Here is a 21,564-nt window from a genome sequence, read left to right as displayed (position 1 = left end):
CACTGGAGGACTTTAGTGGCTGTTCGCTCACTTCCAAAATGTCCTCCATACTGTGATCCATGGCAGTGCCATAGGATCCTTTGTGCTTCTTCTCTGGGTACACATCTGCGGATCACTCCGTCAGCACATCTCTTAAAGAGATATGGTTCATCCCAGAGGTAGTACTTGGCATCTGAAATTAATTTCTTTCTTTGCACATTGCTGTACTCCTTGGGTATGAACCTCACAGCTTTATAGTTTGCCATATCTGCAAACCATGGAGCTTCCTGAATGGCAAAGAGTTGCTCATCTGGGAAAGTCTCAGAGATCTCAGTAGAAGGGAGGGACGCCCCAGCTACTGGTTCTATTCGGGACAGGTGATCAGCTACTTGGTTCTCTGTCCCTTTTCTGTCTCTTATTTCTATATCAAACTCTTGCAGAAGCAATACCCATCTGATTAGCCTGGGTTTTGAATCCTGCTTTGTGAGTAAGTATTTAAGCAGCATGGTCAGTGTACACAATCACTTTGGATCCTACTAGGTAAGATCTAAACTTGTCAATGGCATAGACCACTGCAAGTAATTCTTTTTCTGTGGTTGTGTAATTCTTCTGTGCATCATTTAGAACACGGCTAGCATAATAAATGACGTGCAGAAGTTTATTATGCCTCTGTCCCAACACTGCATCAATGGCATGATCACTGGCATCACACATTAATTCAAATGGTAATGCCCAATCTGGTGCAGAGATGACTGGTGCTGTGACCAGCTTAGCTTTCAGGGTCTCAAATGCCTGCAGACACTGTGTGTCAAACACAAATGGTGTGTCAGCAGCTAGCAGGTTACTCAAAGGTTTTGCAATTTTCGAAAAATCCTTTATAAACCTTCTATAGAATCCTGCATGCCCCAAAAAGCTTCTGATTGCCTTAACATTGGCAGGTGGTGATAATTTTTCAATTACCTCTACCTTTGCCTTATCCACCTCTATTCCCCTGCTTGAAATTTTGTGCCCAAGGACAATTCCCTCAGTCACCATAAAGTGACATTTCTCCCAGTTTAAAACCAGGTTAGTCTCTTGGCATCTTTTCAGGACAAGTGATAGGTGGTTAAGACAGGAGCTGAATGAGTCTCCATATACTGAGAAGTCATCCATGAAGACTTCCAGAAATTTCTCTACCATATCTGAGAAGATAGAGAGCATGCACCTCTGAAAGGTTGCAGGTGCATTGCACAGACCAAAAGGCATCCTTCTGTAAGCAAACACGCCAGAAGGGCAAGTAAATGCTGTTTTCTCTTGGTCCTGAGGATCTACTGCAATTTGGTTGTAGCCTGAATAGCCATCCAAAAAGCAGTAGTAATCATGACCAGCTAGTCTTTCTAGCATTTGGTCTATGAATGGTAAAGGAAAATGATCCTTTCTGGTGGCTGTATTGAGCCTTCTGTAGTCAATACACATGCGCCACCCTGTGACTGTTCTTGTAGGAACCAGTTCATTTTTTTCATTATGAACCACTGTCATGCCTCCCTTTTGGGGACAACTTGGACAGGGCTCACCCAGGGGCTATCAGAAATAGGATAATAATCCCAGCCTCTAGTAATTTAGTGACCTCTTTCTGCACCACCTCCTTCATGGCTGGATTTAGCCTCCTCTGTGGTTGAACCACTGGTTTGGCATTATCCTCCAACAGGATCTTGTGCATGCATCTAGCTGGGCTAATGCCCTTAAGATCACTTATGGACCACCCAAGAGCTGTCTTGTGTGTCCTTAGCACTTGAATCAGTGCTTCCTCTTCTGTGGATTTAAAGCAGAGCTTATAATCACTGGAAAAGTGTCACCCTCTCCCAGAAATGCGTACTTCAGGGATGGTGGTAGAGGTTTGAGTTCAGGCTTGGGAGGTTTTCTCCTCCTGAGGAATTTTCGAAAATTCCTTTGCTTCCTCTAGTTCTTCTTGATCAGGTTGAGCATCTTTGAAGATGTCCTCAAGCTCTGATTCTAGGCTTTCAGCCATATTGATCTCTTCTACCAGAGAGTCAATAATGTCAGCGCCCATGCAGTCATTTGGTGTGTCTGGATACTGCATAGCTTTTACAGCATTCAACTTGAACTCATCCTCATTGACTCTGAGGGTTACTTCCCCTCTTTGTACATCAATGAGAGTTCGTCCAGTTGCTAGGAAAGGTCTTCCTAGAATGAGAGTTGCACTTTTGTGCTCCTCTATTTCCAGCACCACAAAGTCAGTGGGAAAGGCAAGGGCCCAACCTTGACAATCATGTCCTCTATTATGCTGATGGGTGTTTAATGGAGCCATCAGCAAGTTGGAGGCATATCCTGGTTGGTTTGACTTCTCCAGCCCAACCCAAGCTTTCTGATAGGGATGCAGGTATTAGATTGATGCTTGCTCCAAGATCACATAGAGCTGTCTTGGTGCAAGCACCTTCTAATGTGCATGGTATCATAAAGCTTCCAGGATCTTGAAGCTTTTTCTGGTAAGCTTTTCAGAATGACTGCACTGCATTCTTCAGTGAGAAACACTTTTTCAGTTTCTCTCCAATCCTCTTATGACTTAAGATCTCTTTCATGAACTTAGCATAAGAAGGTATTTGCTCAAGTGCCTCTGCAAACGGAATCTTTATTTCAAGAGTCCTTAGATAGTCTGCAAAGCGGGCAAATTGCTTATCCTGTTTCGCCTTGCGGAGTTTCTGAGGATAAGGCATCTTGGCTTGATATTCTTCAACCTTAGATGCTGCAGGTTTATTCCTTACAGAAGTGGTTGAAGAAGCCTTGTTAGAGGGTATTATCAGCACTCTCAGGTGTCTGATTCTCCCTTGGCGTTTGAACGCCAGGATTGGGTGGAAAATGGGCGTTAAACGCCAGCTTTTCCCCCTTTTCTGGCGTTGAACGCCAGAACTGGGCAGGAATGGGGTTTAACGCCAGCTTTTCCCCTTTTCTGGCGTTGAACGCCAGAACTGGGCAAGGAATGGGCGTTTACGCCAGCTTTCCTTCCTTTCTGGCGTTTGAACGCCAATAACATTCCTCTCTGGGCTCTTACTGTCCTCAGAGGGATTTTGAACAGTGGTTTGGTTATCCTCTGTCAATTGTTCCTTGTTTGGCTTTTTGCTCTTTTGAGCAGAGGTATTCAGTGTCTTCCACTCCTTAGTTGAACTGCTTGACATTCCTCTGTTATGTTTAGATATTTGCTGTTTTGCTTGATTCAACTGTAGTTCTATGCTCTTGTTAGCAACCTTAGTATCATGGAGCATTTTTTTAAATTCTGCTAACTATTCTGTCATCAGGAGCAATTGTTGATTAAGCTCATCATCTGTTTCTTGAGGATTAGGATCAGTGACTAATGCCATGACTTCCTCCTTTGGAACGAACTCATTGCTAGAATATAAGTATTGGTTTCTAGCAACGTGTCTATAAGCTCTTGAGCTTCTTCAATTTTCTTCCTCATGTGTATAGATCCACCAGCTGAGTGGTCTAAAGACATCTAGCTTTTTCTGTAAGCCCATAGTAAAAGATGTCTAACTGTACCCACTCTGAAAACATTCAGAGGCATTTTCTAAGCATACCTCTATACTCTCCAGGCATTATAAAGGGATTCATTATCCTCTTGTTTAAAGCCTTGGATGTCCAGCCTTAGCTGTGTCATCCTCTTTGGAGGGTAAAAATGATTCAGGAATTTGTCTGACAACTGTTTCATGTCTTTATGCTTGCTGTAGGTTGGTTATTCAACTACCTTTTGGCTTGATCCCTTACAGCAAATGGAAACAGTAATAGTCTGTAGACTCCTGATCTACCTCTTTATCATGTACTGTGTCAGCAATTTGTAAGAACTGTGCCGAAACTCAGTAGGTTCTTCTGTGGAAGACCGGAATACTGGCAATTTTGCTGCACTATGATAATGAGTTGAGGATTTAGCTCAAAGCTGCTTGCTTGATGGGAGGTGTACAGATGCTAATCCCATATGCAGCTGAATGGGGTTAGCATATGACCCCAGAGTCCTTCTGGACTGATTAATCCCACTTGAGTCCATAATGGACAAAAGGGAAATGATAATGATTGCAAAGAGATAAATTTTGTTTTTTTTTTTTGAATTAAACGAAAAAAATTAAAATAAAATAAAAGGAAATTAAGATAAAAATTCGAAAATCAAAACGAAAACAAGATCAAAACAAATTGAGAACTAAATCAATTAGTTAATTAAAAAGATTTGAAAACAGCAATTAAAAAGATATTATTGAAAATTTTTTTATGAAAAAGATTTGATTTTTGAAAAGAGGAAAGAAAAACACAAAAAGACACCAAACTTAAAATTTTAAAAAATCAAACACTAATTTTCGAAAATTTTAACAGAAAACACAAAGAGGACACCAAACTAGAATTTTATGAATCAAAAAGGGACTAAGGACATGCAAAATCGAAAATTAAAAGAAAAATAAAAGCATGCAATTGACACCAAACTTAAAATATGAAACTAGACTCAACTAAAGACTCTAAACCAACAAAAAAAAACAGTCCTAATCTAAGCAACAAGATAAGCCGTCAGTTGTCAAACTCGAATAATCCCCGGCAACGGCGCCAAAAACTTGGTGCACGAAATTGCAATAACACTTGCAATCCCGCACAACTAACCAGCAAGTGCACTGGGTCGTCCAAGTAATACCTTGCGTGAGCAAGGGTCGATCCCACGGAGATTGTCGGCTTGAAGCAAGCTATGGTTATCTTGTAAATCTTAGTCAGGATATCAGAAATTATCAGGATTGATTGTGAAAAGCAAAAGAACATGAAATAAGTACTTGTTCAGCAGTAATGGAGAATGGGCTGAGGCTTTGGAGATGCTCCATCTTCTGAATCTCTGCTTTCCTATGTCTTCTTCATCAACACGCAAGGCTCCTTCCATGGCAAGCTGTATGTAGGGTTTCACCGTTGTCAGTGGCTACCTCCCATCCTCTCAGTGAAAATGTTCCTATGCTCTGTCACAGCATGGCTAATCAGCTGTCGGTTCTCGGTCAGGCCGGAATAGAATCCATCGATCCTTTTGCGTCTGTCACTAACGCCCGCCTGCTAGGAGTTTGAAGCACGTCACAGTCATTCAGTCATTGAATCCTACTCAGAATACCACAGACAAGGTTTAGACCTTCCGGATTCTCTTGAATGCCGCCATCAGTTCTAGCTTATACCACGAAGATTCTGGTTAAGGAATCCAAGAGATATCTACTCAATCTAAGGTAGAACGGAGGTGGTTGTCAGGCACACGTTCATGGTTGAGAATATGATGAGTGTCACAGATCATCACATTCATCCGGATTAAGAACAAGTGATATCTTAGAATGGAAGCAAGCATGATTGAATAAGAAACAGTAGTAATTGCATTAATCCATCAAGACACAGCAGAGCTCCTCACCCCCAACCATGGGGTTAGAGACTCATGCCGTGGAAAGTGTACAATGAAATGTGTAAAATTGTCATGAGGTTCTTGATACAATGTCAAAAGATCCTATTAATAGTAAACTAGTATCCTAAGGTTTACAGAAATGAGTAAATGACAGAAAAATCCACTTCCGGGCCCACTTGGTGTGTGCTTGGGCTGAGCACTGAAGCATTTTCGTGTAGAGACCTTTTCTGGAGTTAAACGCCAGCTTTCATGCCAGTTTGGGCGTTTAACTCCAAGTTTTATGCCAGTTCCGGCGTTTAACGCTGGAATTTCTGAGGCCGAATTGCTACGCCGGTTTGGGCCATTAAATCTTGGGCAAAGTATGGACTATCATATATTGCTGGAAAGCCCAGGATGTCTACTTTCCAACGCCGTTGAGAGCGCGCCAATTGGGCTTCTGTAGCTCCAGAAAATCCACTTTGAGTGCAGGGAGGTCAGAATCCAACAGCATCTGTAGTCCTTTTAAGTCTCTGAATCAGATTTTTGCTCAGAACCTTCAATTTCAGTCAGAAAATACCTGAAATCACAGAAAAACACACAAACTCATAGTAAAGTCCAGAAAAGTGAATTTTAACTAAAAACTAATAAAAATATACTAAAAACTAACTAAATCATACTAAAAACATACTAAAAACAATGCCAAAAAGCGTACAAATTATCCGCTCATCACAACACCAAACTTAAATTGTTGCTTGTCCCCAAGCAACTGAAAATCAAAATAGGATAAAAAGAAGAGAATATACTATAGACTCCAAAATATCAAAGAAACATAGTTCCAACTAGATGAGCGGGACTAGTAGCTTTTTGCCTCCGAACAGTTTTGGCATCTCACTCTATCCTCTGAAGTTCAGAATGATTGGCATCTATGAGAACTCAGAACTCAGATAGTGTTATTGATTCTCCTAGTTAAGTATGATGATTCTTGAACATAGCTAGTGTATGAGTCTTGGCTGTGGCCCAAAGCACTCTGTCTTCCAGTATTACCACCGGATACATACATGCCACAGACACATAATTGGGTGAACCTTTTCAGATTGTGACTCAGCTTTGCTAGAGTCCCCAATTAGAGGTGTCCAAGGTTCTTAAGCACACTCTTTTTTCCTTGGTTCACAACTTTATTTCTTTCTTTTTCTTTTTCTTCTCTTTTCCCTCTTTTTTTTCGAAATTTTTTTTTTTGTATTCACTGCTTTTTCTTGCTTCAAGAATCATTTTTATGATTTTTCAGATCCTCAATAACATGTCTCTTTTTTCATCATTCTTTCAAGAGCCAAAAATTTTAACATTCTCACAACAACAAATTCAAGAGACATATGCACTGTTCAAGCATTCATTCAGAAAACAAAAAGTATTGTCACCACATCAAACTAATTCAACTAGTTTCAGAGATAAATTCGAAATCCTGTACTTCTTGTTCTTTTGTGATTAAAGCATTTTTCATTTAAGAGAGGTGATGGATTCATAGGACATTCATAGCTTTAAGGCATAAACTTTAAATTTTATTAAATATGAATTAAGAACAAGACTCAGAAAATAAATATAAGATGAAACTAAAAATAATAAAAAAAAACGAAAAAAATAGGCTCCTAATGATAGAGGTTTTCACAGAGTTAGAACTCAACAACCTTGATTTTGAGAAGTGGATGCTCCCTCAGCTTGAGAGGAGAGCTTTTGGCGTTTCATCTCTTGGATTTCACGCCCCTGCTTCTCTTGTTCCTTCCATTGACTTCTTGGTGATTGGATGTTCAATGGGTATGAATTCATCTACTCCCATCTTCACCCCAGCCTCTTTACAGAGCAAGGAGATTAAGCTTGGGTAAGCCAGTTTGGCTTCAGTGGAATTCCTATTTGCTATTGTGTAGATCTCACAGGCAATCACATGATGAACCTCCACTTCTTTTCCAAGCATAATGCAATGAATCATCACTGCTCTCTTGATGGTAACCTCAGAACGGTTGCTAGTGGGCAATATGGAACGCCCAATAAAGTCTAGCCAACCTCTTGCAATTGGTTTGAGGTCTCCCCTCTTGAGTTGGTTTGGGACACCCTTAGAATTGGTTATCCACTTAGTTCCAGGGAGGCATATGTCCTCTAGAACTTGATCCAACCCTTTATCTACTCTCACCATCCTCCTATTAAAAGAGTCAGGATCATCTTGCAGTTGAGGCAACTTGAAGATTTCTCTTATTTTGTCCAGATGGAAGTACATAACTTTCCCTCTGACCATGGTTCTGTAGGTATGGTAAGCGGTTCCAGTCATTCTCTGCTTATCTGTCAGCCACAGATTGGAGTAGAATTCCTGAACCATGTTCCTTCCAACCTTTGTCTCAGGATTGGTTAGAACTTCCCATCCTCTGTTTCGAATTTGCTCTTGGATCCCCGGATATTCATCTTCTTTCAGATCAAATTTTACTTCCGGGATCACTGACCTCAGACCCATTATTTTGTGATAATGGTCTTCATGTTCTTTGGTTAAGAACTTCTCTTGATTCCAAAGATTCTTTGGATTAGTCTCTTTCTTTCCTCTTAAATTGGTTTGTTTTCCCTTAGGAGCCATGATCTTGATGAATCTTGGCTTAGTGATCACGGAAAGCACACCAAACTTAGAGGTTTGCTTGTCCTCAAGCAAAAGAAAAGAGAGAAGAGAGGGGAGGAAGAGGAAATTCGAATGGTGTGGTGGAATGAGGGAACCAAACGTGTATTAATAAGGTGGGGAGGGGAGTTTTCGAAAAAAAGAGAGAAATTTGAAAGGAGATTTGAGAAGATATGGAAAGAAATTGAGAAAAGGATGAAATTTTTGAACAATGTTTGTAATTGATTTGAAATAAATTTGAAGAATGGTTTTGATTTTTGAAGATTTGAAAGTGAATGATGAATGATTGAAGTGTGATTTTGTAGAAAAGTATGGGTAAGAAAAGGAAAGTTTGAAAAAAATTTGATTTGAAAACAAAATTGTGGTCCCCCCACCTTGCTGGCGTTTAACGCCCATTTGTTGCCCCTTTTGGGCGTTTAACGCCCAGCCAGGTGCCCTGGCTGGCGTTAAACGCCAGAAATCCTTTATCACTGGGCGTTTTTCCAAAACGCCCAGGATGCTGCACACCTGGCGTTAAACGCCCAGAATGGTGCCCATTCTGGCGTTTAACGCCCAAAATGGCACCATTCCTGGCGTTAAACGCCCAGAATGATACCCATTCTGGCGTTTAACGCCCCAAATGCCCCTTACTGGCGTTTTTTCGCCAGTAAGCTCATTTTCTCTGCTTTTTGAGCTGAATCCTTCTGTAACTCTGTGAATTCCTTCATTTTTGATACTTGCCTCTGTAAGAACTAATCATATAACCTCCTAATGACTGGGTTGCCTCCCAGCAAGCGCTTCTTTACTGTCTTTAGCTGGACCTTCACTGAGAATCATTCAAGTCTCAGTTTTGAGCATTCCTGCTCGAAATTGCTCTCAAGATAATGCTTGATTCTCTGTCCATTAACAATGAACTTTTTGTCAGAATCAATATCTTGAAGCTCAACATATCCATATGGTGACACTCCTGTGATCACATACGGACCCCTCCACCGGGATTTGAGTTTTCCTGGGAACAATTTGAGCCTGGAGTTGAAGAGCAGAACTTTTTGTCCTGGCTCAAAGACTCTGGTTGACAATTTCTTGTCATGCCACTTCTTTGCCTTTTCCTTATAAATTTTTGCATTTTCAAAGGCATTGAGTCTGAACTCCTCTAGCTCATTTAACTGGAGCAATCTTTTTTCACCAGCTAACTGAGCATCCATGTTTAGGAATCTGGTTGCCCAGTAGGCTTTATGTTCCAGTTCCACGGGCAAATGACAGGCCTTCCCATACACCAGTTGGTATGGAGAGGTTCCTATAGGAGTCTTGAATGCTGTTCTGTATGCCCACAGAGCATCATCCAAGCTCTTTGCCCAATCCTTTTTTCGGGCTATCACAGTCCGTTCTAGGATTCTTTTTAGTTCTCTGTTAGAGACTTCAGCTTGCCCATTTGTCTGTGGATGATACGGAGTTGCCACTTTATGGCTGATTCCATATCTAACCATAGCAGAGTATAGCTGTTTGTTGCAGAAATGAGAGCCCCCATCACTGATTAGTACTCTGGGAACACCAAATCTGCTGAAAATGTGTTTCTGGAGGAATTTTAGCACAGTCTTGGTATCATTAGTGGGTGTAGCAATTGCTTCTACCCACTTAGATACATAGTCCACCGCCACCAGAATGTAAGTGTTTGAGTATGATGGTGGGAATGGCCCCATGAAGTCAATTCCCCATACATCAAACAATTCTATCTCTAATATCCCTTGTTGAGGCATGGCATATCCGTGAGGCAGGTTACCAGCTCTTTGGCAACTGTCACAGTTACGCACAAACTCTCGGGAATCTTTATAGAGAGTAGGCCAGTAGAAGCCACACTGGAGGACTTTAGTGGCTGTTCGCTCACTTCCAAAATGTCCTCCATACTGTGATCCATGGCAGTGCCATAGGATCCTTTGTGCTTCTTCTCTGGGTACACATCTGCGGATCACTCCGTCAGCACATCTCTTAAAGAGATATGGTTCATCCCAGAGGTAGTACTTGGCATCTGAAATTAATTTCTTTCTTTGCACATTGCTGTACTCCTTGGGTATGAACCTCACAGCTTTATAGTTTGCCATATCTGCAAACCATGGAGCTTCCTGAATGGCAAAGAGTTGCTCATCTGGGAAAGTCTCAGAGATCTCAGTAGAAGGGAGGGACGCCCCAGCTACTGGTTCTATCCGGGACAGGTGATCAGCTACTTGGTTCTCTGTCCCTTTTCTGTCTCTTATTTCTATATCAAACTCTTGCAGAAGCAATACCCATCTGATTAGCCTGGGTTTTGAATCCTGCTTTGTGAGTAAGTATTTAAGAGCAGCATGGTCAGTGTACACAATCACTTTGGATCCTACTAGGTAAGATCTAAACTTGTCAATGGCATAGACCACTGCAAGTAATTCTTTTTCTGTGGTTGTGTAATTCTTCTGTGCATCATTTAGAACACGGCTAGCATAATAAATGACGTGCAGAAGTTTATTATGCCTCTGTCCCAACACTGCACCAATGGCATGATCACTGGCATCACACATTAATTCAAATGGTAATGCCCAATCTGGTGCAGAGATGACTGGTGCTGTGACCAGCTTAGCTTTCAGGGTCTCAAATGCCTGCAGACACTGTGTGTCAAACACAAATGGTGTGTCAGCAGCTAGCAGGTTACTCAAAGGTTTTGCAATTTTCGAAAAATCCTTTATAAACCTTCTATAGAATCCTGCATGCCCCAAAAAGCTTCTGATTGCCTTAACATTGGCAGGTGGTGATAATTTTTCAATTACCTCTACCTTTGCCTTATCCACCTCTATTCCCATGCTTGAAATTTTGTGCCCAAGGACAATTCCCTCAGTCACCATAAAGTGACATTTCTCCCAGTTTAAAACCAGGTTAGTCTCTTGGCATCTTTTCAGGACAAGTGATAGGTGGTTAAGACAGGAGCTGAATGAGTCTCCATATACTGAGAAGTCATCCATGAAGACTTCCAGAAATTTCTCTACCATATCTGAGAAGATAGAGAGCATGCACCTCTGAAAGGTTGCAGGTGCATTGCACAGACCAAAAGGCATCCTTCTGTAAGCAAACACGCCAGAAGGGCAAGTAAATGCTGTTTTCTCTTGGTCCTGAGGATCTACTGCAATTTGGTTGTAGCCTGAATAGCCATCCAAAAAGCAGTAGTAATCATGACCAGCTAGTCTTTCTAGCATTTGGTCTATGAATGGTAAAGGAAAATGATCCTTTCTGGTGGCTGTATTGAGCCTTCTGTAGTCAATACACATGCGCCACCCTGTGACTGTTCTTGTAGGAACCAGTTCATTTTTTTCATTATGAACCACTGTCATGCCTCCCTTTTTGGGGACAACTTGGACAGGGCTCACCCAGGGGCTATCAGAAATAGGATAAATAATCCCAGCCTCTAGTAATTTAGTGACCTCTTTCTGCACCACCTCCTTCATGGCTGGATTTAGCCTCCTCTGTGGTTGAACCACTGGTTTGGCATTATCCTCCAACAGGATCTTGTGCATGCATCTAGCTGGGCTAATGCCCTTAAGATCACTTATGGACCACCCAAGAGCTGTCTTGTGTGTCCTTAGCACTTGAATCAGTGCTTCCTCTTCCTGTGGATTTAAAGCAGAGCTTATAATCACTGGAAAAGTGTCACCCTCTCCCAGAAATGCGTACTTCAGGGATGGTGGTAGAGGTTTGAGTTCAGGCTTGGGAGGTTTATCCTCCTCCTGAGGAATTTTCGAAAATTCCTTTGCTTCCTCTAGTTCTTCTTGATCAGGTTGAGCATCTTTGAAGATGTCCTCAAGCTCTGATTCTAGGCTTTCAGCCATATTGATCTCTTCTACCAGAGAGTCAATAATGTCAGCGCCCATGCAGTCATTTGGTGTGTCTGGATACTGCATAGCTTTTACAGCATTCAACTTGAACTCATCCTCATTGACTCTGAGGGTTACTTCCCCTCTTTGTACATCAATGAGAGTTCGTCCAGTTGCTAGGAAAGGTCTTCCTAGAATGAGAGTTGCACTTTTGTGCTCCTCTATTTCCAGCACCACAAAGTCAGTGGAAAAGGCAAAGGGCCCAACCTTGACAATCATGTCCTCTATTATGCCTGATGGGTGTTTAATGGAGCCATCAGCAAGTTGGAGGCATATCCTGGTTGGTTTGACTTCTCCAGCCAACCCAAGCTTTCTGATAGTGGATGCAGGTATTAGATTGATGCTTGCTCCAAGATCACATAGAGCTGTCTTGGTGCAAGCACCTTCTAATGTGCATGGTATCATAAAGCTTCCAGGATCTTGAAGCTTTTCTGGTAAGCTTTTCAGAATGACTGCACTGCATTCTTCAGTGAGAAACACTTTTTCAGTTTCTCTCCAATCCTTCTTATGACTTAAGATCTCTTTCATGAACTTAGCATAAGAAGGTATTTGCTCAAGTGCCTCTGCAAACGGAATCTTTATTTCAAGAGTCCTTAGATAGTCTGCAAAGCGGGCAAATTGCTTATCCTGTTTCGCCTTGCGGAGTTTCTGAGGATAAGGCATCTTGGCTTGATATTCTTCAACCTTAGATGCTGCAGGTTTATTCCTTACAGAAGTGGTTGAAGAAGCCTTGTTAGAGGGATTATTATCAGCACTCTCAGGTGTCTGATTCTCCCTTGGCGTTTGAACGCCAGGATTGGGTGGAAAATGGGCGTTAAACGCCAGCTTTTCCCCCTTTTCTGGCGTTTGAACGCCAGAACTGGGCAGGGAATGGGCGTTTAACGCCAGCTTTTCCCCCTTTTCTGGCGTTTGAACGCCAGAACTGGGCAAGGAATGGGCGTTTAACGCCAGCTTTCCTTCCCTTTCTGGCGTTTGAACGCCAATAACATTCCTCTCTGGGCTCTTACTGTCCTCAGAGGGATTTTGAACAGTGGTTTGGTTATCCTCTGTCAATTGTTCCTTGTTTGGCTTTTTGCTCTTTTGAGCAGAGGTATTCAGTGTCTTCCCACTCCTTAGTTGAACTGCTTGACATTCCTCTGTTATCTGTTTAGATATTTGCTGTTTTGCTTGATTCAACTGTAGTTCTATGCTCTTGTTAGCAACCTTAGTATCATGGAGCATTTTTTTAAATTCTGCTAACTATTCTGTCATCAGGAGCAATTGTTGATTAAGCTCATTCATCTGTTCTTGAGGATTAGGATCAGTGACTAATGCCATGACTTCCTCCTTTGGAACGAACTCATTGCTAGAATATAAGTATTGGTTTCTAGCAACAGTGTCTATAAGCTCTTGAGCTTCTTCAATTTTCTTCCTCATGTGTATAGATCCACCAGCTGAGTGGTCTAAAGACATCTGAGCTTTTTCTGTAAGCCCATAGTAAAAGATGTCTAACTGTACCCACTCTGAAAACATTTCAGAGGGGCATTTTCTAAGCATACCTCTATACCTCTCCCAGGCATTATAAAGGGATTCATTATCCTCTTGTTTAAAGCCTTGGATGTCCAGCCTTAGCTGTGTCATCCTCTTTGGAGGGTAAAAATGATTCAGGAATTTGTCTGACAACTGTTTCCATGTCTTTATGCTTGCTGTAGGTTGGTTATTCAACTACCTTTTGGCTTGATCCCTTACAGCAAATGGAAACAGTAATAGTCTGTAGACATCCTGATCTACCTCTTTATCATGTACTGTGTCAGCAATTTGTAAGAACTGTGCCAGAAACTCAGTAGGTTCTTCCTGTGGAAGACCGGAATACTGGCAATTTTGCTGCACTATGATAATGAGTTGAGGATTTAGCTCAAAGCTGCTTGCTTTGATGGGAGGTGTACAGATGCTACTCCCATATGCAGCTGTAATGGGGTTAGCATATGACCCCAGAGTCCTTCTGGACTGATTAATCCCACTTGAGTCCATAATGGACAAAAGGGAAATGATAATGATTGCAAAGAGATAAATTTTGTTGTTTTTTTTTTGAATTAAACGAAAAAAATTAAAATAAAATAAAAGGAAATTAAGATAAAAATTCGAAAATCAAAACGAAAACAAGATCAAAACAAATTGAGAACTAAATCAATTAGTTAATTAAAAAGATTTTGAAAACAGCAATTAAAAAGATATTATTGAAAAATTTTTTTATGAAAAAGATTTGATTTTTGAAAAGAGGAAAGAGAAAAACACAAAAAGACACCAAACTTAAAATTTTTAAAAAATCAAACACTAATTTTCGAAAATTTTAACAGAAAAACACAAAGAGGACACCAAACCTAGAATTTTTATGAATCAAAAAGGGACTAAGGACATGCAAAATCGAAAATTAAAAGAAAAATAAAAGCATGCAATTGACACCAAACTTAAAATATGAAACTAGACTCAACTAAAAGACTCTAAACCAACAAAAATAAAACAGTCCTAATCTAAGCAACAAGATAAGCCGTCAGTTGTCCAAACTCGAATAATCCCCGGCAACGGCGCCAAAAACTTGGTGCACGAAATTGCAATAACACTTTTGCAATCCCGCACAACTAACCAGCAAGTGCACTGGGTCGTCCAAGTAATACCTTGCGTGAGCAAGGGTCGATCCCACGGAGATTGTCGGCTTGAAGCAAGCTATGGTTATCTTGTAAATCTTAGTCAGGATATCAGAAATTATCAGGATTGATTGTGAAAAGCAAAAGAACATGAAATAAGTACTTGTTCAGCAGTAATGGAGAATGGGCTGAGGCTTTGGAGATGCTCCATCTTCTGAATCTCTGCTTTCCTACTGTCTTCTTCATCAAACACGCAAGGCTCCTTCCATGGCAAGCTGTATGTAGGGTTTCACCGTTGTCAGTGGCTACCTCCCATCCTCTCAGTGAAAATGTTCCTATGCTCTGTCACAGCATGGCTAATCAGCTGTCGGTTCTCGGTCAGGCCGGAATAGAATCCATCGATCCTTTTGCGTCTGTCACTAACGCCCCGCCTGCTAGGAGTTTGAAGCACGTCACAGTCATTCAGTCATTGAATCCTACTCAGAATACCACAGACAAGGTTTAGACCTTCCGGATTCTCTTGAATGCCGCCATCAGTTCTAGCTTATACCACGAAGATTCTGGTTAAGGAATCCAAGAGATATCTACTCAATCTAAGGTAGAACGGAGGTGGTTGTCAGGCACACGTTCATGGTTGAGAATATGATGAGTGTCACAGATCATCACATTCATCCGGATTAAGAACAAGTGATATCTTAGAATGGAAGTAAGCATGATTGAATAAGAAACAGTAGTAATTGCATTAATCCATCAAGACACAGCAGAGCTCCTCACCCCCAACCATGGGGTTTAGAGACTGTGTACAATGAAATGTGTAAAATTGTCATGAGGTTCTTGATACAATGTCAAAAGATCCTATTAATAGTAAACTAGTATCCTAAGGTTTACAGAAATGAGTAAATGACAGAAAAATCCACTTCCGGGCCCACTTGGTGTGTGCTTGGGCTGAGCACTGAAGCATTTTCGTGTAGAGACCTTTTCTGGAGTTAAACGCCAGCTTTCATGCCAGTTTGGGCGTTTAACTCCAAGTTTTATGCCAGTTCCGGCGTTTAACGCTGGAATTTCTGAGGCCGAATTGCTACGCCGGTTTGGGCCATCAAATCTTGGGCAAAGTATGGACTATCATATATTGCTAGAAATCTCAGGATGTCTACTTTCCAACGCCGTTGAGAGCGCGCCAATTGGGCTTCTGTAGCTCCAGAAAATCCACTTCGAGTGCAGGGAGGTCAGAATCCAACAGCATCTGCAGTCCTTTTAAGTCTCTGAATCAGATTTTTGCTCAGAACCTTCAATTTCAGTCAGAAAATACCTGAAATCACAGAAAAACACACAAACTCATAGTAAAGTCCAGAAAAGTGAATTTTAACTAAAAACTAATAAAAATATACTAAAAACTAACTAAATCATACTAAAAACATACTAAAAACAATGCCAAAAAGCGTACAAATTATCCGCTCATCAGCACTCTTGGCTTGGAAAGAGTAATTAGGTGATCTTGAGTCATGAATACCCAACTCATGTTGGTGACCTAGAGTTGTTAGCTAATATTGTTTTCATTGACATTAATCTCTTGCTAATTCAATTAGTAGGTGATTAGGATTTTTTGATTGAGATTAGCTAGTCTTATTAGACTTTCTTCGAGTATGAGGATAACATGATACCTTCCTCCATCGTCGGAGATGACGTAATAAGATAAATTCTTGTTTATCATTGTGATATGATTAATTAGTCTTGTTTGACGTTCTCCCTATGTGAAGATAACATGATACCTTCTTCCATTTGCCGGAGTTGATTAAATAGGATAAATTAATCATTGTATGACTAGGATAGAAAGCCTATATTCTCAATCTTTGCCATGAGTGTCTCTCTTCATTAATTGCTTTCTTTAATTGTTTACTTGATTTGCTTTTCTTGCCCTCTACTTTCTTGCCCCTTTATCAATCAAACCCCCCTTGCACCTTCATAGCCAATAATTGACCACTTCATTGCAATTCCTCGTAAGATGACCCGGAGTTTGAATACTTTGGTTAATTCTTATTTGGGGTTTGTACATGTGACAAAACCAAATTTTTGATTGGGAGGATTGTTTGTTGGTGTAGAACTATACTTGCAACGAGATTACATACATTTGTTAAAATTCTATACCGACACGACAAATTCCTTTCATCATCCGCCTAACTAAGATCTGCAAGGTATCCACTGCTTACTCAAACCAACAATCTCCGTGGGATCGACCCTCACTCACCTAAGATATTACTTGGACAACCCGGTATACTTGCCGGTCTTTCTGTGCAAAACGTGCGGAGCTAGTTTTGTGCACCAAGTTTTTGGCACCGTTGCCTGGGATTGTACGGATTTGACAAATAACCGGATTATCTTGTTGCTTAGATTAGGTATTTTTTACTATTTTGTTTAAGTCTTTTATTTTCTTTTTCAAAAAATCTTGTTAAAGTTTCGAACTTTCTTGCTTTCTTTTCAAAAAAATTTTTAAAATAGTGTCTTTTGTTTGAGTCTAGTGTCAATTCTTAAGTTTGGTGACCCTTGTGTGTTTATCGTTTCCTTAAAATTTTTGAATTGTTCTAAGTGTTCTTTCTTGGTATTCAAGTCGTTCCTGTTTCTTTTCTTATTTTGATCTTAAAATTTTTAAGTTTGGTGTCTTTTGGCGTTTTTCTTTTCAATTTTCAAAAAACTAGTACTCTTTGATTTAAAAATTTTAAATTTGGTGTCTTTTGGTTGTTTTTCGCTTTCTTCATTAATTCAAAAAATCAAAAAATATTTTTTTATCTTTATTTCAAAAATTTTCAAAAATTCCAAAAAAATTTCAAATTTTAATTTTAAATCATTATCATATCTTATCTTAGTTTTAAATTTCAAATTTCAAATCTTATCTTTTTAAATCTTTTCAAATCTTTTCTTTTAATTTCAATATTTTCTATCTTATCTTTCTTTTAAATTTTAAAATTCAAAACTTTTTCAAATCTTTATCGTATCTTTTTATCTTTCTTTAAATTTTAAAAATCTTATCTTATCTTATTTCAAATTCAAATTTTAAAACTCAATTTCAAAATTTCAAATTTCAAATTTCAAATTTCAAATTTTAAAATCAAATCTTTTTAAAAATCAAATCCTTTTCAAATATTTATCTTATCTTGTTTCAATTTCAAAATTTAAAATTAAATCTTTTTCAAATCTTTTCAATTCTTATCTTATCTTGTTGACTTTTTATTTCAAACTTTAAATTTCAAATTTTAAAATCAAATCTTTTTCTAATCTTATATCTTATTTTATTTTCAAATCTTTCTTATTTAGTTATTTGTTTTCTCTTTCTTCTTTTTCAAAACTTCCTAACTAATTCCTCTCTCTTCTGTTTTCGAAAACTTCCCTTCTATTTCTCTCTCTTCTTTTTCAAATTCAATTTTCAAAATCTTTTTAGTTAATTAGCTCTTAATGTCCTCTTTTATTAATAATAAAAATAAAAATAAAAATATTTTAATTCTAGTTTCTCTTTTTACTTCATAATTTTTGAATTCTTTACCCCCTTCTGTTCGAATTCTTCTTCTCTTCTTTCTATCTTCATTCTTCTTTCTTCTTCACATCTCAACTCTATTCTTTAACATAGAGCTCCCATTCTTCTTCTTTCTTGTCTTCTTTTTCTTGTTTATGAGCAGGAACAGAGATAAAGAACCTCTCTTTGATTTTGATCTTGAACCTGAGAGAACCCTAAGGAAGCGTTTGTAATAAGTTAAAGCACAACATTCTGGAAAAGATCTCACAGAACCTTTTGAACAAGAAACTGAAAGTACAAATATAGCAGCCGAACAGAATAATGAAGGAGATGCAAGGAAGGTTCTTGGTGACTTCACTATACCCACTACTGACTTCTATGGAAGAAGTATCTCCATACCTGCCATTAGAGCAAATAACTTTGAGCTAAAGGCTCAGTTAGTCTCTCTAATGCAACAAAATTTCAAGTTTCACGGACTTCCACTGGAAGATCCACATCAATTCTTATCTGAATTCTTGTAAATTTGTGATATTGTTAAGACCAATAGAGTGGATCCTGAAGTCTACAAACTTATGCTTTTCCCTTTTGCTGTTAAAGACAGAGCTAGGATATGGTTGGATTCTCAACCTAAGGAAAGCCTAGACTCCTGGAAAAAGTTAGTTAGTGCTTTTTTGGCCAAGTTTTTTCCACCTCAAAAGATGAGCAAGCTCAGGGTGGAAGTTCAAACCTTCAGACAAAAAGTGGGTGAATCCCTCTATGAAGCTTCGAAAAGATACATGGAACTGATCAGGAGGTGTCCTCCTGAAATGCTCTCAGAATGATCTATCCTAGGTATCTTCTATGATGGTTTATCTGAGATATCCAAAATGTCCTTGGATCATTCTACTGGTGGATCACTCCACTTGAAGAAAACTCCTGCAGAGGCACAGGAGCTTATTGAAATAGTTGCAAACAACCAATTCATGTACACTTCTAAGAGGAACCCTGTGAACAATGGGGTAGCTCAAAAGAAAAGAGTTCTAAAGGTTGAAATTTTAAATGCCATATTGGCTCAGAACAAGATGTTGACCCAACAGGTCAATATGATCTCTCAACACTTGACTGGAGTGCAAGCTGCAGCTGGCAGCACTCAAGACACCTCCTTTGATGAAGATGCTTATGATCCAGATCAACCCATGATGGCAGAGGTGAATTACATGGGAGAATCCTATGGAAACACCTATAATCCTTCACAGAGGAATCATCTTAACCTCTCACGGAAGGATCAACAAAAGCCTCAGCAAGGCTTCAACAATAATCAAGGTGGAAGAACCCAGAATAGGTTCAACAATAGACCATCATTCTCACCTTCTCAGCAACAGTTGGAAGCTTCTAAGCAGAGCCTTTCTGACTTAACAACCATAGTCTCTGAACTCTCTAAGACCACACATATTTTCATAACAGAAACTAGGTCCTCCATCAGAAATCTAGAGGTACAAGTTGGTCAGTTGAGCAAGAGAGTCCCTAAGACCCCTCCTAACATTCTTCCTAGTAACACTGAAGTGAATCCAAGAGAAGAGTGTAAGGCCATTATTGTAGAAGTGGAGGCCAAATCTAAAGGGAATGCATTGGAGTTGAACACTAGTAAGGAAGTCCTTACTGGGCGTTCAACGCCCAAAGTGGAGCCATCAATGGCATTAAACGCCAGTAAGGATGTCCTTATTGGGTGTTCAAGACCCAAAAAGCCACCATCAGTGGAAGTTGAATGCCAGTAAAGAGGTCCTTACTGGGTATTCAACGCCCAAGGCAACACAAAAGCTGGCGATGAACGCCAGCAAAGGGACACAAGCTGGGCATCCAATGCTTAAAGAAACACAAGTCCTGGCATTGAATGCCACAATAGAAGTAGTTGGGCACCCAAACCCCACTGAGAACTTCCCTATTTAGGAACTAATAGAACCCAAGGTTCATGAGGAGCCCATTGAAGTTCCCTTGAATGCTTGGTTGAAGATCATAGAATCTGCAGAGTACTCTTCCTCTGATGAGGAAGAGGAAACTAAAGAAGAGTAAGTTGATCGGTACCTAGGAATTCTGATGAAGCTGAATGCCTAGCTAATTGGCACAGAGACATTGGAGGAAGAACCTCCAGTGCTCACCAAGGAACTCAATGCCTTGATTCAACAGAAGTTACCTCAGAAGAAGCCAGATCCCGGACGCTTCTTAATTCCTTGCACCAAAGGTACCATGACCTTTGATAAGGCTTTGTGTGACCTAGGGTCAAGTATAAACCTTATGCCACTCTCTGTAATGTAGAAGTTAGGAATATTTGAGGTACAAGCTGCAAGAATCTCACTAGAGGTGGCTTGATGAGAGGACATGAGTCATCTCAACGTAGTGGATTGCTACAATAGAAGAGGTTAACTTGATGAGAGCTCATGACCTAATCACTTACGGCTGCCATTGAAGGAATCAAAAGGTTATTAAAGAAGACAGTAAGAAAAGTTAATCCGGAAAGACAAAGCATGTCCGAAGTCTCAACCATTCTATCACCATTGAATTCTCATCTATCTAGTAACGTTTTATTTCTTTATTTTGTTTTATGCTTTTTCTGTGACAAATTATATTTTCTATCTGCCTAACTAAGACCTGCTAGATATCCACTGCTTGCTCAAACCAACAATCTCTGTGGGATCGACCCTCACTCACCTGAGGTATTACTTGGACGACCTGTATACTTGCCGGTCTATCTGTGCGAAATGTGTGGAGCCAGTTTCGTGCACTAACTGCTTTGGGATTTCGCCGTTCTTCTGCTTTGCGCGAACGGTCACGGGTGGCCCTTCTAGGTTTGCAAATGATTTTCATAAACTTGGATAGTTTTTCATATCAAATGGCTTGTTCGAGGGCATCGTTCAGGCCATGCAATCTTGGATTTTGTGTCCGTAGCCTCGGTGATAGTCGCAGTACAAGGACTTGTTTTTGCCACTCCTCTATTCCATTTGCCAGGCCCTCGATATCACGCCCCAGTCTGCTATTTACTGATACACTTTTGCTATCAGGGCCATTAAAGGCATATAATTCATGAACTTCCTAACACATAAAGGTCGGGGGGCCTGTTTGCTTGGTCTTTGGTCCCTTCCCCTGCTGCTTGGGGAGGACCGTTTGATTGTTGGGCCATGTTAAGATTGTTCCGTTTATTGGCCACTACTATCTGGCTTACTTCTTCATCATTAATATACTCCTTAGCCACGTTTTGAATCTCATGGATGCTTCATACAAGTTTGGTAGAGAGGTGCTTCTGAAAGTCATTGTTCGTTAGCCCATTGGTTAGGCATAGGTTGGCAACCGAGTCTATGAAGCTGACTATTTCCAAGCATCCATTGTTGAATTGATCCATATACTTTCTTATTGACTGGTTGTTTCTCTCTAAGTTACTCCTAGTAGGTTGATGGGGTATTTTGCCTTGGTGATCCATGTTGTGAATTGGGCAAAGAACTTTTGGGATATGTATGAGAAGTATATGCGATAGATCATTGTAGCAAGGAAGGATTAACCATGAGAGATTCAAACGCTAACATTCA

This window comes from Arachis stenosperma, chromosome 10 (assembly GCF_014773155.1).
Source record: "Arachis stenosperma cultivar V10309 chromosome 10, arast.V10309.gnm1.PFL2, whole genome shotgun sequence".
Classification (NCBI taxonomy): Eukaryota; Viridiplantae; Streptophyta; class Magnoliopsida; order Fabales; family Fabaceae; genus Arachis; species Arachis stenosperma.
This window is presented reverse-complemented; position numbering follows the sequence as displayed.